We start from the raw sequence: 19,856 nt of genomic DNA, 5'->3' as shown, positions 1-19,856 counted from the left end.
TCAAGTTGAGCTGGCGTGTGTAGATTGAAAGCCTTGAGGCAGGAACATAGGAGATGAACATAAGAGATGAAAGTCATGAGACACGAATATAAGAGATGCTTCGTGGACGGCAGTCGAGCCAAGAAAGAAAGATCATGTTTGACCGAACACCGGTCAGGTGGAATGAAAGGAGAGAGGTAGGGGCAGAGAGATTAGAGAATTAGAGGAAGAACGAGAAAGAGAGGGAATCAAAGGGACATACAGAAAGGTACAAGGGAGATAAACGAGTTGGGAATGTTGGCAGATTAAAGAAAAAGAATGTCAAGAACTGTGAGAGAGGGAGAGCGAGAAAAAGAAAAGAGAAAAGAAAGAAGAAACTATGAGGGGGACTAAAATAATGAGTAAAGGTGTTGTACAGAATTTAGATACATGCTAATTAATGAAGTACTTACTAATTAAGTACGTAGAGCAGTACTGTTTTACATGCAATTGAAGATGATTATTTGTAAAAATCTGTGAAAATACTGGGGTTCATTTGAGACTATAAAACTCTGGAAGCTCACACAAAACCATAAAGTGCATAATTTCTTTTAAAATTGCGTTTTGCTGAAGCGACAGTGATATGTTCAATTGTATTATTGGAAATGTTGCCTTAAAGGAGAACATCTTTAAAACTTATGTACCTTGATATGCATTTTTCACCTTTTATACAATGAGACTTGTTACCTGATATTTTAATCTTGAAGACAAGAATTTAATGTACTCTAGAAATTCAAGTAAATGCCCATGAAAAAATACTAGTTCGCTTCTCGTAACTTTTCTGTTTTATAATTATTGCAAACGTATTGAAAGACCTAAGTAAATAATAAATGATTTGAACAATCTTAACGATAGATAAAAATCTTCAGTATGGTTTTGAGGCACTGAACAACAAACATATTTCAATATCAGACAAAAGTGCATATGGCTCCATTTGAACCCACAGCCTGAGAAAGCTTCCAAATACTGTAGATGTTGATTTTTCATAGACTCTATTATCAGGTACCTTGAAAATATTTTCCAGTAAGGCTGTGTCAAAACATGTCTATTTTAACATTTAAAATACTCAAGCACTGCTCATGCGAACACATCACCATCGAATCACCACACTCCCATTAAAACATGAGCCACACTCAGCAAGGAGAACTTTCACAAGTGCTGTAAATGCTGGACATGACTATCGTCGAAAATCCCTTTTGGCCAAAACACACATTCTTAGCATAGTTAAGGCCGTTCTCCAAAGACTAGACCTCCCTTAGAGCTAGACGATATTTCAGATGCTAACACTCTACAAGGCTCTGTTGAGGTGGACAAAGGCGTACTGCACCCTAACATCGTAGGAACACTTTCTATAGTGGAGAATAGCATTTTAATGAATGTCTGAATGGCAATTTTATACTGAATGCCAAACGAGAGATAAATAAACACCTCCTCCCAAATGGCTCGTGGGTAAATGTGAAGAATTTGTATTTTAAACACCAAGAAATAATGAATGGATAAAACCATTATGGTTTACTTGAGATACCGAAACGAAAACGAAGTATTGTTTACTATGGACAGTAAAAGTTATACGACCGGAGAAAATATTTTGTGAAAATTAAAAGCATCTAATTAGAAACCATATTAATGAAAGTATTAACATTTTAAAATTTAATAAGATATAACAAACAGAAATTCATTTTAAATGCATGTTTGCATGAAGAACACTCTTAGTTAATTTAGAAGTGTTTAATTAAAAGCAGCTCTGTAAATAATGATGCATAAGTCAGCAGAAATTATGAGCATTCTCTCTTTGTAACCACTACAGTACCAACATTGTAGAAGCAACATTTTATTTTTATTTCGGTCGTTTTATATAGTCACCATGCCTTTCACATTACGTCTCAATCTTTCACCTTTACTAATTCTGGTCATTGAATAAATATAATTTAACCTTACACTAATGAAAACTTTGCCCAACAAGAGAATGTCCATCAGTTTTTTTTATTTTACATATTGTTTATTTTTCATATAATATGTATTTTTCGATCTTGCTTGGATTATTCTCTAAACAAACTTGCCCTAATTCCTTCTGCATCTCCAGAGGTTCCCGAATTTTCGTCTCCTCTTTCTTTCCCTTTTCAGTATCGTCTCAATACTTTTTGCTGAACAAAGGAGGGTGTAAGTGTGGAAGGATATGTTAGTCTTCGGGAGTCTGTGTTTATGCATATGCGCTGGTATCTGAACAAAATAAATCAAGCCTGACAAGGGAAATAACTCTCATTCGCCAAAACAAGTATATTCACTTTCAGTACAACAAATATACATACATATATACATACATATATTCTTTTACTCTTTTACCTGTTTTGCTGAAGAATAATTGCCAGACAGGAAGAAAAACTAGTATTTTGTTGTATGATATTTTGTCTTATCTCAAGTGGTCTTCTGAGTGTTACAGAACCGATATGGCTTCGTTGTTAGCCACTCATTGAAACAGCAATGAGAGGTTAACAATCAGCCTTTCGCCTATTGTGAAAGGCCGATAAAAATTTAGCATTCCTTTCATCATTCATGATAATTATTTTATTTAGTTAATTAAAAAACAAAGTTTCTCAATAGTAATTCATTAATAATTTAACGTACATATCAGATATAGTTTATATTGCCGACTACTCTAAGCAGTATTTTCTAAGTGTATTCAAGCAAACTGTGATAGTATGGTTTGTTTTCAATATTTCATTATCAGTAAGAATTATTGTGCCTAGCCGACTTTATACTTATCGACTTCAGCTAACCTACAACAAACGGACTCATAGCTGAGTGCATAGGTTCTAATGAAGATGCCAGGTGTTACCCAGGCACTCACCTATGAATTTTCTGCACCTTACAACGGCAAAAGCTGTAAGCCAATGAAGTTTATACGATAATCGTTGATTTCTTTGTCATCGCTTTTCTTTTCTCATTACCATTCTGTTCTCGACTAACGCTTCGTTCAGAAGCATACGTATATTGAGTTTTACACCCAGGTTATTAGTATCACAATGCCTAAGCCAACTATTAAACACACACACACACAAACACACACACACACACACACACACACACACACACACACACACACACACACACACACACACACACACACACACACACACATGATCCATTCAAACTTTTTAAAAATTACTAAGGAAATATTCTATGATAAGATGCACTTGATGAACATCAACAGGACCAGAACATACACCAGACAACCTGAATCCAAAAAAAGAAAACGACAAACCGAAAATATACAAGAGCAGCGAAAAGAAATGACTGCGGTATTATTAACGACAATGAACAGAGTCTTTCAGAACATAACGTTGGTTCAAATTTTGGCACAAGGCTAGCAATTTCGAGGAAGCGGATAAGTCGATGACATCGATCCCGCTGCTCCACTGGTACTTATTTTATCGACCCCAAAGGATGAAAGGTAAAGTGGACCTCGGCGGAATTTGCAGTCGGAAGGTAAAATGCCGCTAAGCATTTTGCCCGGCATGCTAACGATTCTGCTAGCTCACCGCATTCTTCGGGAATACATTATTACCAAGGTCCTCACCTTCAGAAGAGACTATTTCTACTAGCTGACTTGATATTTCTCTAACACAAGGAAAAAAGAAGAAAAAAAACTCTTACAGGGGCATATTTACTCATGACTATTTGAGATCCCAATATAAAATATGTCACTATAATTTGATGTGTCATAAATAATCATGTTCTACAATATATATTTAGGACTTGTAGATATATATTTGGTGTTGGCACTTCGTCGCTTACGACATCGAGGGTTCCAGCTGATCAGATCAACGGAACAGCCTGCTCGTGAAATTAACGTGCAAGTGGCTGAGCACTCCACAGACACGTGTACTCTTAACGTAGTTCTCAGGGATATTCAGCGTGACACAGTGTGACAAGGCTGACCCTTTGAATTACAGGCACAACAGAAACAGGAAGTAAAAGTGAGAGAAAGTTGTGGTGGAAGAGTACAGCAGGGTTAATTTCACGAGCAGGCTGTTCCGTTGATCTGATCAGCTGGAACCCTCGATGTCGTAAGCGACGAAGTGCCAACACCAAATATATATCTACAAGTCCTAAATATATATTGTAGAACATGATTATTTATGACACATCAAATTATAGTGACATATTTTATATTGGGATCTCAAATAGTCATGGGAATCGAAACCGCGATCCTATGACCACGAATCTGCTGCCCTAACCACTGGGCCATTGCGCCTCCACTGTATATATATATATATATATATATATATATATATATATATATATATATATATATATATATATATATATATATATATATATATATATATATATATATATATATATATATATATATATATATATATATATATATATATATATATATATATATATATATATATATATATATATATATATATATATATATATATATATATATATATATATATATATATATATATATATATATATATATATATATATATATATATATATATATATATATATATATATATATATATATATATATATAATCAATTTTTTTTCTCCGTGTTTTTCTCCTTGTCTCCGTATTCTTTCTGTTGAAGAGCGTAGCTCGAAACGTCAAAGACTTTCCGTATTCCCGAGCGTCATACTAATATATACTTTTGTTATTTACACCACCTGTCCTCGTCTGTTGTTATTTTTTGTATATTCTCCCATATATATATATATATATATATATATGGAAGACCAGCAGTCGCCCATGCGTACCGGCGCCCCCTCTCCACGCCACCGATGTTATCCAAGGGAAAGGCAAAGGGGCCGATACCGTTTGGCACCAGTGACGTCGCAACTCATTTTTACAGCTGAGTAAACTGGAGAAACGTGAAATAAAATGTCTTGCTCAATAACACAACACGCAGCCCGGTCTGGGATTCGATATTACAACCTCACGGTCGTAAGTTCGATGCTCTAACCACTGATCCATGCGTCTTCACTATATACATATATATATATATATGTAAAACAAATAATAAATGAGTATATGCATATATACGTACAGGTATGTGTATGCCTACGTCTACCTGTATATATAGGAGCATATCTGGGTACAGGACTTTGCAAACAAAACGTGTGTGTGTGTGTGTGTGTGTGTGTGTGCGTGTGTATCTATCTATCTGTCTATCTATAGACAAACGCACACATACACACACAAACACACACACAAGATTCATGGAATGGAGTAGGGAAAGTCCGGGCTACATATCTTTCATACCGCAAGGAGGTACATGTTGACGCAGAGAGGATTCAAATCAGAAAAAATAATCCACAACGTTCCATCTCAATAAACCACTATTGTTCTTGACAGTTATTTTTTAAAAATATCCACTATGGATCGCTCGAAGCTAACTTGCTTCCTACACCTCCATCCCTGGATCTCACATTTATATATATATATATATATATATATATATATATACGCGAACGTACACACGGACACACAGATTATGCACGTAAGTACATATGTGTGTGTATACAGGCACTAACAGTGTACATCTCTGTAAATATTGCAGGAAAACATAGTAATTCGGCTTACCTGTTTTGAACAGAACTAAGCATTTTGGGGAGACAATGCTCAAGGCCAATCATAACGACATGAATTATAATCAATATAATCTACTTCATTCTAGTAAGAATGCATATTTTACTGACATCTAAGAAATAAATGAAAAATCGATGACTGCCAGGTTTGAAATCCAAGCTTTGATGTTGTTTTTTTAACACCCATTGGAACCTGATCAGGCAAACATATGATTAATGTCATACCAGCAGTGATCATATTGTCTTTGTTTTTTTTCTCCCTTTCAGTCATGATATACCTTGTGATATATTATCAAATACAGCCTTTCTTTTCGAGAAGTTAGGGTTTGCTTTTCTATCATTCTAACGTAGATTTTCTTCGTTGGCTGGTAAAGTTTACAGTTTTAAATGTTTTTAGATGCCAGTAATATATAAAAAGCATTACTCTACTTCTGCTTCTCAATATATTCTTAGGAGTCCGTATTACATCATTTAAACTAAACTAGAGAAAGTTGTTTCGCAAGGTATGCCTTATTTGATGCTGTTACTTAACTGCAAGTGAACTGATCTACGGTTAAAGGCTTTCCTACCATGATCATCACACTGTTCATTGCATATTTAGGGCTACATTATCAAATTTACCTTACTTCCTTTTTTTTCAAGATGGTAGGGGGAAATTTTTGTCATACTGTATTCAGTCATAATTTTAATAATGTTAAATAACGTGTCATGATTGACAGGGCTGTTGTATGTTATTTCAGGAAGATTTTGCTCCTGTTTTTTTCCAGGCCGAGTGATCACCAAGCGGGTTCCATGTTGGCTCAATTTACAAAGGTTAACTGAGGAACTGGTGATTGTGGATATGTAAAAGTTGTGATGTATTGCTCAACGCAGTAGCAGTAGTTGCTGTAGTCGTAGTCGTAGTAGTACATGTTGTCAGGAGGTCGAGAAATTAACACGTGTTCATAAGGACCTAATTAACGAAAACTGATCGTATTTATAGCAGTTTCGAAAATTCACAAGCAAAAAACAAACATACACAAACACACACAGATATACGCAACACACACAAATATACACAACGCACACAGAGACACACACACGCGCACACACACGCACACACACATACACATACACATAGACACATACATATACACATAACCATAGCAATACAAATCAGCGTTGGTTAATTTCGATGGACTCGTTAATAGCTGTTACTTGCTGTTCTTGTTTGTTGAAGTCCTGTCAGTGTGCGGTGAAGGAGCAGGGACAACATTTACATCACATGGAATCATTATGACAGAGTGAATGTGAATAATGAAATAAATTTGAATTACAACTTGTTGAACATATTTATGTCTGTAGAATGTCAGAAATGACAAGTGAATAAATAAACTGGAAGCAAATTTAGTCGCAGAATAATTTATCAGGTTTCAAATCGGAAATTAAAACGTTGGGAACTAATTTAAATTCTTCCACCAAAATCGTAATATAAAAGAAACTTTAAGAAACATTTCCCACCACCGCAAAATAAAATTAGCTGTGTAAATGAACGCAGCTTCTATTGATTTGACATAGAGAACTAACCGATCTTATGTGCATTCATTCAACCCTAGTAGCCTTCGAAGCGAATCATGCGTATCTTTTGACTGGTTCTAGACGATACCAATCGGTGAACAAAACCGATATTTCCTCATGTTTAGCATCACGTTCTTTGAATATCAATAGACTTTCGATATTTATTCCCCCCCCCCCCCATTCTCCTCTACTCTATACATAGTTCACTTTTGTCATAATTTTACTGACTGGAACCAAATGCTAAATCGATTTACTACGATTCTTTTCGTTTTTGCTATATGAACCTATTCTTGAGTGAGAAGAAAATTCCATCATGTCTACGTAGACTAGAAAACTAAGTCTTAGTGTTAGTTCGTTGATTTCACAAACATGCTCTCCCTCTCTTTCTCTCTCTCTCTCTCTCTCTCTTCACCTCTCTCTATCTTTCTCCCAAACCACCGAGAGAGTCGCTATGGGGTCACCTAAAAGAAATAGCAGCTAAATCTCCCTATATCTTACACAGTCTTAACTAAAAGTGATAAATTGGACACTGGTGGGATGGTTATTATGGAATGAATTTAATCATAGTTCTGTTCCATCAAGTCTGGCTGAATAATAGCTGCAATAAACCCTCTATGCCATTCTCTCTCTCTCTCTCTCTATCTCTCTTCCACTCGTTTTTCACTGCTCTGTTCTTAAATATCTGAAGTAGACAGATTAATTTCTTACTTCGTTTTCGTCTACAGTAGTGGTTCCCAAAGTGGGCGGTATTGCCCCCCTGGGGGCGGTGGAAAGTTCCAAGGGGGCGTTGAAGAAAAGTGAGGTGATAATGGAGTAGCGAGTTTTAGTTGTGAAATATAGTTGCTTTGAATTTGCTTCAGAAAGAGGTCTATGTTTGTAATAGTTAGTTGGGGTGGGGGCGCTAGGAATGTGACCTGGGTCTCAAAGGAGCAGCATATATATATATATGTAATTAAAACCATGCAACCTGGGACTTTAAGTTTCACCTGACAGCTCATTGAGCCAGTCGAACAAGCTAGCGGACGAAAGTATATTCCCATTTGATTTTGAAGGTAACTTTAAAATATTAGCTCTAGTTTAACATATACATGCACACAAACAAGCACCCATATATAAAGGTGTGTGTATATGGACTATATGTATTATAAATACACACACATACACACATATATGATACAAAATTTATAACAATTTATACTAATTTATGATTTCATATTATATAATTATATTAAAGAGTGCGGATAAAATCCACCAACACGCTAGAGATAGACTCCAATGACTCTAAAAACCACATCTATACACCGTTAGCACAGGTTGCAAGCGGGTAGATGAAAAAAAAATGAATCAGATTTTTTTTTTTTAAAGATGATTAATTGTAGTTCGATTTCTGGCTTAGCGTCGTAAAACCTTTGCTGTCTTCAGTAAAATATGCCAAAGTATATAGATTCAAATATTTATACATTCTCATACGAACAACATATTCGCACGATTAAATACATGCATTAACATTTACACACCAGTAAATGTATCATTTTTTCTCATCTCAACCACGTGCTTTTATTATCAAAATAATCTCGCAGCGAATGCAATTTGATCAGAAACAAAATATATTTTATACAAAATTAGGGATAAAACCACTTTAATGATATAATCAAGTACCCAGCGTGAAATAAAAATGTGGTTTTATCCTTAATTTTGCATAAAATACATATTTTTTGCTCCTGATCAAATTGCATTCGCTGCGAGATTATTTTGATAATAAAAGCACGTGGTTGAGATGAGAAAGAATTAGATTTTTACTAGTGTAAATGTATGTATATAATCGTGCGGATGTGTTGTTCGTATGGGTATGAATAGATATTCGCATCTGCATACTTTGGCATATTGTACTGAAGACAGCAAAGAGTTTTACAACCCTAAGCCAGAAATTGATCATCAATTAACCATCTTTTCTCAAAAAGATCTTATTAATTTTTTCACCTACCCGCTTACAACCTGTGCTAGCGGTGTATAGATGTGGGTTTTGGAGCAATTTGGCGTCTATTTCTGGCGTACTGGTGTGATTCATCCGCACCCTTTAATATAATTATATTATATAATTATAAATTAGTATATATATATATGTGTGTGTGTGTGTGTATATGTATCGAGAGAGAGAGAGAGAGAGAGAGAGAGAGAGAGAGAGAGAGAGAGAAGAGAGAAAGAGAGAGAGAGAGAGAGAGAGAGAGAGATGTACGTACATATATAATTCATATGTTTATATATGTATATATACCATCACATATACTTATTTTTGCACATATCTGTGTATACAGGCATATGTATTTGCATATATAAATGTATGTATATATCTTTGTTGAAATTCAGTTTCCGTTTTAAGTGTATACATAGTCAGGTGTGATCAGGTTCTGACTAAAGTATACACACCCAAATCAACAGAAAACGAGTAAATCATGCGCTTTCTTGCACTTATTAATCTCTATTTCCCGCGCACTCGTACACAGAAAACTACATAAAAAGGTGTAGCTATGTTTTACGTGTGTATGTATTCCGAATTAATGCCGAAAACTATATTATTGATAATTTCATGTTGTGTATGTTTATAAAATGTTGAAGGTATAACAGCCAATTATAATTAATTGGGAATACGATTATCGATAGATCAAAGTATATAAATGAGTGTGTGTACGTATATTTGCATGTGTGTAGGTACGTGGTTATGCACTTTTGTGTATGCGTATATATGAAATCCCATAAATATAAGCCCAATACAGGCATATACATACGTACTTACATAAATGAATACATACATACATTCATACATGCATATAGATATATATATATGTGTATATGTGAATGAGTGTGTATGTGTATGTATGTGTGTGTGTGTGTTAAACTCAAATCCTATGATGCGTAAAAGAGAATCCTTGTATCAATAAGGCTAATCAACTATCAGTGGTAGCATACATGCATACATACATACACACATACATACGAATATACATAGATACATAAATAAACATATATATGAGTGTCAATGATGTGTGTATGCGTGCATACAATGTATAAACGCACACACGCACGCATATATACATACACGTGTGTGCGCATGTTTGTGCGTTTTTGAATGTGTGTATATAAGCTGATCGGATTATATACAGTGCTGTAAATCTTATTAGCCAGTTTAATGTTGAGCCTTTTATATTCACTAATTGCTTACCGAATTAGTTAGGAGAAACTGTATTAGATGTTTGTTATTTTTTGTTTAACGCTACAAGAGAACGTAGAGTTTGGGCTTTCAACTACATCTCTCTAGTCATTAATCACTGAAAAATTGGGTTGTTAAGTTTATGATCAAATGTTAATATAGGGTGAATGGTTATTATTAAGAACGTACATCAACTGATAACTAGGTATCGCTATTTTTTCGTATTTTAATGGCGCTTGTGTGGAATGAATGAACATTGTGCAAAATAAATGCTACCAGTTATTCTTTTTTATGTAAGTTTATATAAAAATTTTGTTGGAGAGTAATAGGAATCAAAAAGCTGCTGATTAGATGTTAGGGGTGAATACGCAAATTGGATATAATATCAATATTTGTCATTGGAACGGTTTGGGTGCGCTTATATTTGCTTGTATTCTTTAAATGAACTTAGCCTTTCCTGTGTAGTCGTTTATATATGCATATAAGTTGACAATTGGCAGAGTCGTTAGATAGTCGGATTGGTTTCTTTGGTTTCTTTGAGGTAACTGTTCTAGTTCTCCGCACTTTGATGTCGAATTCCGGCGAAGTCAAATTTGTCTTTCATCCTTTCGAAGTGTATAGATAAAGCACCAGTACTGAATCGACTTTTTATCTACATCTTTCCTTCTGTTTTTTACGACCTATTTGATGGGAACTAAGATGCTATCGAAGAGAACAACGAGGTTTATGTAATACAAATGGAGAAGAACAATAATAGCTGGTCTGGAGGTATACATTTAGTTGTACTAAATTCGGTGGCAGGAAAGGGTGTGTCTCTTTAATATAATGTCTTAGGCGGTGGAATGCTTCATTTTATGTAAGCGATTCTTTAATTATTTCTCTTAGATATGATAATTGGTGTAAAGGTTAGTCTAATGTAAGATGACACTTCTAGATTCGTTGCGGACTACAAATAGAATATTTCTGTGTCGTCCGTTACGTGTGAAGAATTCTTAGAGATTAGGAGATTTTTGGCGTGGTTACTGTTTGATTTATTTACTTTTTCGGGTATTCGTGTTTCAGGAAGAGTATGATTAGCTATGGTATGAGTGTGTATGTGCGAGTATGCATGTATATATATATGTATATTATACACACACAGAGATAAATATATATATATATATATATATATATATATATATATATATATATATATATATATATATACACACACACAGACACACGCATATATATATATATGCGTATATGCATATACATACATACATGCATACATGCACACACCCATATACATCTATATATATATACATATGTATATAGAAACATATATATATATATATATATATATATATATATATAAATAATATATATATGCATATAAATAATAAATAAATAATATATATATGCATATATATATATATATATATATATATATATATATATATATATATATATATATATATATATATACATATATGGGTACAGGACGTCACCAACAGTAGGCAACATAAAATACGAAAACAATTTAGTTAAATACGCAAATAACGAGAGAAAAGGACAAGTAATACAAAGAATGACCCTTCATCAGTTTTCGGCTGTCCATCTACTCCCCATTTCGAGCAATCAACGACAATATGGGTCTTCTTATCTGAAAACCTGCTGTTCAACTCTCCTTAGAGACTCTTCTCACACACACACACACACACACACACACACACACACACACACACACACACACACACACACACTACACACACACATAATATACATTAAACGAATAAAAAACTACTCCGGGTAGGGTAATGTCGCTGGAAGGCATTCATAAAAAGTAACGTTTTAAACCAGTTGAAACATCAAGTTTACAAGTAAGCTCAATTTTCTGGTAAATTAACTTATAAGGAATGCTCGAATCACTAGAATTAACGTTAATAATGAAAATTAAAAGGAAGTTGCAGTACTAAGATATAGCCTTTGGAGCGTTCGCCTGTGTATGTACCTTTAGAGGACGTTTTTACTAGAAATGCTTAGTGAGAATTTCTCTCGACTAGTTCCCCTTGTATTGAGACCGTAATTTGGCACTTTCGAGAGAAAGTTCATAAAGGACGAAACCTATGTTCTTAATTCTCTTGTGCCCAAAGTCACAACAAACAGCAAATTAGAAGTGCTCAACTTAACGGAAGTGACATTAAACATAAAAATGATACCAAGTCGAAAATATCGAACTAGAAACCAATCTGAATGTGTTCCTAAAATATGGTAGCAATAATTGAAAACATTTAAACAATAAAGAATATATTATATTTTATATGTGCGGATTCAGTTTGTGTGTATGATATCAGATCGAAGTATTCAGACTATATAGGTCTATTAAATATCTATATAATATTCTGTATACAGTTGTCCAGAAACACTTATAATGAAAATTTGAACTAGATACATCAATGTATGCTGATGAAGAAATGTTTGTGTAATTCAAGTGTTTTCTTTCATAGAATTATGAAAAAATATTCAGAAAGGAAATATTTAAAACTTTCTGTTATCTGCATGCATGATTTATCTAAAAATTATCTACGCGATAAATCATCAGTATAATGAATAAATATATCGAAGTTTCATCTAATTAATTAAGATATGTTTATTTACTTCACGTCTAGAAGTGAAGTATTTGTAATAAATATTCGCGTCCAATCTAGATAACGTTTTACGGGTATGTCTATCTACGTAATAATATTCTATAAGTTATGACTACTAAGAGTCACTAGTTTAGAGAAGGTGTAAACTATTTAACACCATTTCAGGCTGTGTTCATCTAGACAATGGTTTCATGCTGTTACAATCTAGCCTGTACCTATATAAAGAGAATGGATAAATTTAAGGTTGATAGTATGTGAATGGTTAACATATCTAGAAGCAGTATCTGTTTTCTTAACAACGAAAGACCATGTTTCAGTGATCGAAATTTAGCCGTACTTGTCGTCGTAGAGAGGATGAAAAAATATTTACATACTGCATATATTCAATTAGTACGATTCTATTTTAGTCAGCTAGTCAGTTTTAAGAGGAATTTTAAAGTAGATTTCCATTGCTATTTTCAATCATAGGAGCAGAGATAATTAATTTTGCAGTGAAATTCGCGCAAAGATGGAAATAAGCAACATAAATAATAATAAAAATAATGATAATAATAATAATAATAATAATAATAATAATAATAATAATAATAATAGTAATGAAACAACTTAGCAGAAACGCCTGAAAAAAGCATAAACGAAACAAAATAAGTCAGAACAAATGGAAATCGTAACCAAAAATATAACTAGAGAAAGACATTATGAATATATAAACGGAATGAAAGAGAAAATAGAAAAATAAAATGAAATGTTAGATTTGATGAATGAGGTAGGGTTATTTTACTTGTAAATAAATGACAGCTTTATTGAAGAATGTAGTAGAGTTTTGTCGGGCGAACATTTCATTGGTCCACATTACTGTCACTTTGGATTGATCTCTGGATGAAAAGATGGCTTACAGTCTGTGTATTCATTTGTCGAGTTAGTTGCGTGAATTCCTGAGATGGCGATAAATCTACTGATATATTCCAACATTGCCATGAAATACACCTTTCAACAACACGATCAACATCACCAACAATACCATGAACAACACCACCATTAACGCTACCAACAACGCCATGCATAGACACAATCATATAGGTGGATATAGATGTTTCTCTACATCACTCTACTTATATACATACATATATATATATTTATACACATATTTATATATATATATATATGTATATATATATGTATATATGTAAATATGTATATATATATACATATATATCTATCTATATCTATCTCTCTATACACACACATACATACACACCCACACGCGCGCGCGCGTGCCCAAACATATATATGCTTGAGATGAGAAGTAGATAAGCAGCCGAAAACTGATGAAGGGACGTTCTTTATGTTACTTGTCCTGTTTTCCATTTGTTTCTCTCGTTGTTTGTGTATTCAACTCATTTGCCTTCGTATTTACTGTATGTGATGTCCTGTACCCATATATATATATGTATGTATGTATTACTTATATTATTATCTGATTGAACGCCATTTCCGTATATATATAAATATATACATATATATACAAAATGGGACAAGAACGCAAAACATCCAGACAGTTAGGTGAAACAAGAAAGGGACAAAACACCCAGATAGACAATATAAAGTAAACATGGACAGGTCATTCGGAGTTTTCTTTCCCCAGTCGAGATCCAGATTATCTTTGCAATTCCAGCTGATTATTCTCGATATTGCTCCAATCTGGCCAGCCCCAAGGAAAAACTAAGCTAGGAGCATTAGATTCCTTGGAAAAAAGCCGCGAATGCATATATGTATATATATATATATATATATATATATATATATATATATATATATAAAGAATTATATATATATATATATATATATATATATATATATATATATATATATATATATAAGAATAAGGGCAGAGAATCGTCAATTAATAATAGAATTAATAATTAACAATTCTGCCAAGTAGTTCAGTATGAAAAAAACCTTTATCGGTAAGACTATTTATCATTATAAATATACAGGGATTAGCAATTGAGTTGCTTCTCCAACATACTGAAAATTTAGAAATAGTAGTTCTTTGACTGCTATTTCTAAATTTTCAGTATGTTGGAGAAGCAACTCAATTGCTAATCCCTGTATATTTATAATGATATATATATATATATATATATATATATATATAATTCTTTAGTTTCAGCTCAGAGCTGTGGCCGAGCTGGGGCACATTTTTTTATTGAGAGCCCTCCTCTAATATGTGACACTTGGTGAAGAATGGAGTTTGATGTCGCTACTCTCATTTGAACCTCTTGCTGTGAGGTAGGTTCATCTGGGACTCTCGACTGGAAGAGGTTCAGTTTTGACTTGAAAACAAGTACATCCACTTTCTGTAGGCCCCTCAGGCTATTTAGGAGAATATTAAAAAGCTGTGGGGACCTGAAACCCAGGCTCTAACTGGTCCTGACACGCGATGGCATTGCTGGGATCTTTGGCACTGTGCAGTGTCGACCCGTTCTGGCATTGGTGTAGGCTTTCAATGCCAACATTTGGCACAATTCCTTCCAGGATGTTCGAGATGTATATTATTGCATACTTCTCCGGCTTTCGCTCCAGGGAGTAGAGTCTTAGCTGATTCAGCCTTTGCCAGTAGCAGAGCTTTTGCAATGAGACGATCTTCTTTGTGAAGCTTCACTAGATTGCTTCAAGGTCCGCTGTTAAATTTACACTGTTGGGTGACCATAGCTTGGAGAAGTAATCCAGGCGGCTGAGGACGAATATCTTCCAGAGGACCATCATGGATTCTTTTTCTCTGGTTCTGGACGTTCTCAGGATCCATCTAGCCAGTCGTCTGCACTTTGTCGCCATCCTGGTAATGTGCACTTGGAAAGAAGTGTCATCACTCATGTCGATACCCAAGTCCCCCACTGATTTAGGCTCTGGGATTGTAATCCTCTGTGGACCAGTGTACCCTGAAAGTTTTATATTTCATTTTAGACGCTGGTCGTGCAGGGCTTGGAATTTTTCAGCATTAAACTGCATATTATTATCCTCAGCCCATCTGTAAACTGAGTCCAACTCTTGCGGCAAGTGTGCAACATCGCTGGAGTTCTGAATTTTCTGCGAGACTTTCGTATCGCATGCGCAGCTAGCAAAGGTGGTTATCCGGGCAGTTGAGGGCATATCTGAGAGGGCCACTATGAAAATCAGTGGTTCTAAGACAGTGCTCTGTGTAACACCGTTCACTAATTGTGTTTTCATTAAGGTGGCTCCATTGGCCACTGCTGCCTGACTTCTATCTTTCAGAAAGTCATGTAACCACGCTCCAAGTTTTCCAGTTATGCCAAGATCACGCAGTTTGTGGCATATCATACCATGATCTACCTTATCCAAAACGTTTGCAAAATCAAGGTATATCACGTCCACATTTGAGTTGTTGAGTAATCTGCCTCAACATCCAGTCATAGTGCTGTAAGAGCTGGGTGAAGCAGCACCTACCTGGTCGAAAGCCATGCTGGTTATCTCTCAACAAATTATTTTCTTCAAGGAATACGATTAGTTTCTCTCTGACTATCCGTTGCATGACTTTGCTGATGTGTGAAGTCAGAGATATAGGCCTATAGTTTTTGGCATCTGCTCTGTTACTCCCTTTATGGATTAATCATATTATTCCCTCCTTCAGCTTGCTTGGCAGCCTGCCATTTGCAAGAAAGGTCTGGAAGAGAATCTGTAGAGGTTTTGCAAATGGACGCTTACACGATTTGTGGAGGACTGCTGAGAAACTATCAGGACCATCAGTTGAGTTTGCGTCCACCTCATCGTAACTGCCTCGCTGGTTATAGGTGAGGTGGCAAAGGAATCCACCGGTTAGTTCACTTTTCTGTGTTCCAACGGGGTGGTAAAGACACTTTTGAACTAGTCATTCAGTACCTCACTGATCCTGGTTGGACTATCTGTGATGGAGCCATCCTTCATGAAGAGGAATCGTATCTTGCAGCGTACTGAGGCTGTTTATTTCGCATAATGAAAGAAGGCCTTTGGGTTTGGCTTAATGCTTTTTATAACCCAGGCTTCTTTGTCTGCTCTCTCCCTCACATAGGATTATTGCAGGCTTTTTTCATTCTTCATCAGTGTTGTTTTTAGGCGGGACCTTTCGCTACTTTTGGAATGCTGGTTGAAGCGATTTGCAACCTTCGTCTGTCGTCTCATGAGGATCTTCCTTTCCTTTGGAATCTTGTTCCTTTTTGTGTTCGCCTTGTGCTCTGGGACATATTTCTGGCGTATGGTTTGCATAATAAACATGAAATATTCTAGTTTCATGCCAATGTCTGGTGTGGAGAGACATTCCGGCCAGTCCTGTCTGAGGATCTCTTTTTGGATAGACTCCTAGTCTGCTTTGTGGAAGTTCAGATTGGAGAGATTTTTGGTGCTTCTCTTAGGCTGTATGTCGCTGGCATCTTTTGGTGCATACAACTTTCTCCATGAATAGGGCAATGGTGAGGTTGAACAAGAACACTGCCTGTGCTTGTTTGCAATGAGTCATTCCTGAGAGCATGAGGCTTTCGGGCTATTTGACATTGGGGAAGTTGAAATCTCCCATAAGGAATATGCTCACGTAGTGTTCCAGTTTCATGAGGATTTCTTTAATTTTTGTGAGGCAATCTTCAAAGTTGCCTATGTGGTTTGGAGCATCCGGTGGGAGATATGTATTCCATTTGAGTATATTTTGTTGTCTTATGTATAGAATTAGAGTGTCACATACTGAATTTGAGTGTGACAGTAAGACCTGGGGTATGAGGTCATCAGGGAGGTATATAGCAACTCCATTATGACTCCTTTCCCCTCTGTCTGTTCGCAGTATGGTATATTTTGGTACGTGTACTTCTTCATCAGGGCTCAGATGAGATTCCACGAGTGCTACGCATTGGGCTTGATTGCATGCAGCAAGGTCTCTCAGGAAAAAAAAAACCTTTGCTTTTGTTTTGCTTTTGTTGTTGAAAGATATATACATATGTATATGTATATAACTTTCACCACTTGCGTCTAAGAAGAGGCATTGAAACGCTCCTCGCTTTAAGTGTATCAGGAAAGGCCTGGCTGGATGCCCAACGTTCCGGGTGTATAACAGCACTTAGAAAAATTGAAGGACCGCTGCAATAACTGTGTGAATCTCAGAGGAGAATATGTTGGATAAAATCATAATTAACTGATCTGTCTGCATTTTCTTTTACCCAAAGCCTGGAACTTTTCTGAACCCACTCGTGCATATGCATACGCACACCCACGCACGTAGATACACACTTATAGTTTATATCGAAACTAAATTCTTAGCATTTGATATAACATGCTAAATGCTAAGAATTTCGTTAATGAAGGATCAGTCTATTTGCATGAAGTCGTTACACTTATGAGACCGTCTTGCTTTGCGTGTTTATTTCGTCATTCGATTGTGCTTCAAGTAAAGATGTCTGGGGATATGAATAAATAATAAAAATGGCATTTTATTTTATTGCATATGCATTGCAAGAATATGTGTATGGGATATAAAAGAAAACACGTTCCTTTACTGAGACGATCGTAACATGGATTTCAATTTCTCATTTCCTCTTTAAAATTATAAACATTCTTCTTCTTCTTCTTCTTCTTCTTCTTCTTCTTCTTCTTCTTCTTCTTCTTCTTCTTCTTCTTCTTCTTCTTCTTCTTCTTCTTCTTCTTCTTCTTGTTATTATTATTGTATATGTGCGTGTGTGCGTTCTCGGTTGAATATGTATGTATGTATATATATAAAATATGTATCAGGCGCGGTCTCAAGAATTTTTCAAAGGGCAGACACAAGCTCAGGAGAAAAGGGTATAATAACATTATTTAGAAGGGTGCACTTCTTTTCTTGAAGGTGGCGCGTGCCCCTCAGCCCCTCTCCCTTGGGTCTTGGATCCGCCCCTGTATATATATATATATACATATATATATATATATATACATACATACATACATACATACATATATACATATTCATAAGTATAGTGATGTATGTATATATATATATATATATATATATATGAATAACGTCGACCACTAACGTGGACAATTAATGCGCTAGAAATAGATCACATCTTGTGTCTATTAAGACCTAAATTGTTCTCAACATGAAATATAGCAGCATACCAAAAACGTGAGCGGGCAATACATTTAAAATCACCTAAAAAAGCATTATTAAACAGGAACTAGTTTCGGATTTAACAAATTCTTACCATTTGTCTATTCCTCATCAGCCTGATTTGTAATTTAACCGCAATCATCAGAATCGTATACAGAGTTGCCCACCGCCATGGGTGCGCGTGCATATGGTTCTGCTAATTACAGCTTAATGGTCTTGCCCGCTCACGTTTTTGGTATGCTGCTATATTTCATGTTGAGAACAATTTAGGTCTTAATAGACACAAGATGTGATCTATTTCTAGCGCATTAATTGTCCACGTTAGTGGTCGACGTTATTTTTTAAAAATGTACATTAATCCCCTGAGATTGCAGATAATATTTCTGAATCTCTTTGATTCTTTAGATGTGCTGGCCTCCTGATAATTAATCGATATTAATTAATATATGACTAATTACCAGATTTTATAATAATAATAATAATATATATATATATATATATATATATATATATATATATATATATATATATATATATATATGCATGTATATATATATTCCTTTCTATTTCTTTCTGTTTCGCTTCCTACAATTTCCTGTTGTCTTACAATAAAATCTTTGCAACGGAGAAGGATGTAGTTTTCACGGATGGCGGAAGTCGTACTTGTTTACTTAAACACTGTCTCATCACACAACAAACACACCTGTGCAGA

This window comes from Octopus bimaculoides, chromosome 3 (assembly GCF_046866305.1).
Source record: "Octopus bimaculoides isolate indiv1 chromosome 3, ASM4686630v1, whole genome shotgun sequence".
In the NCBI taxonomy this organism is placed as follows: Eukaryota; Metazoa; Mollusca; class Cephalopoda; order Octopoda; family Octopodidae; genus Octopus; species Octopus bimaculoides.
The sequence above is the reverse complement of the archived record's forward strand: the minus strand, read 5'-3'. Positions refer to the sequence as shown.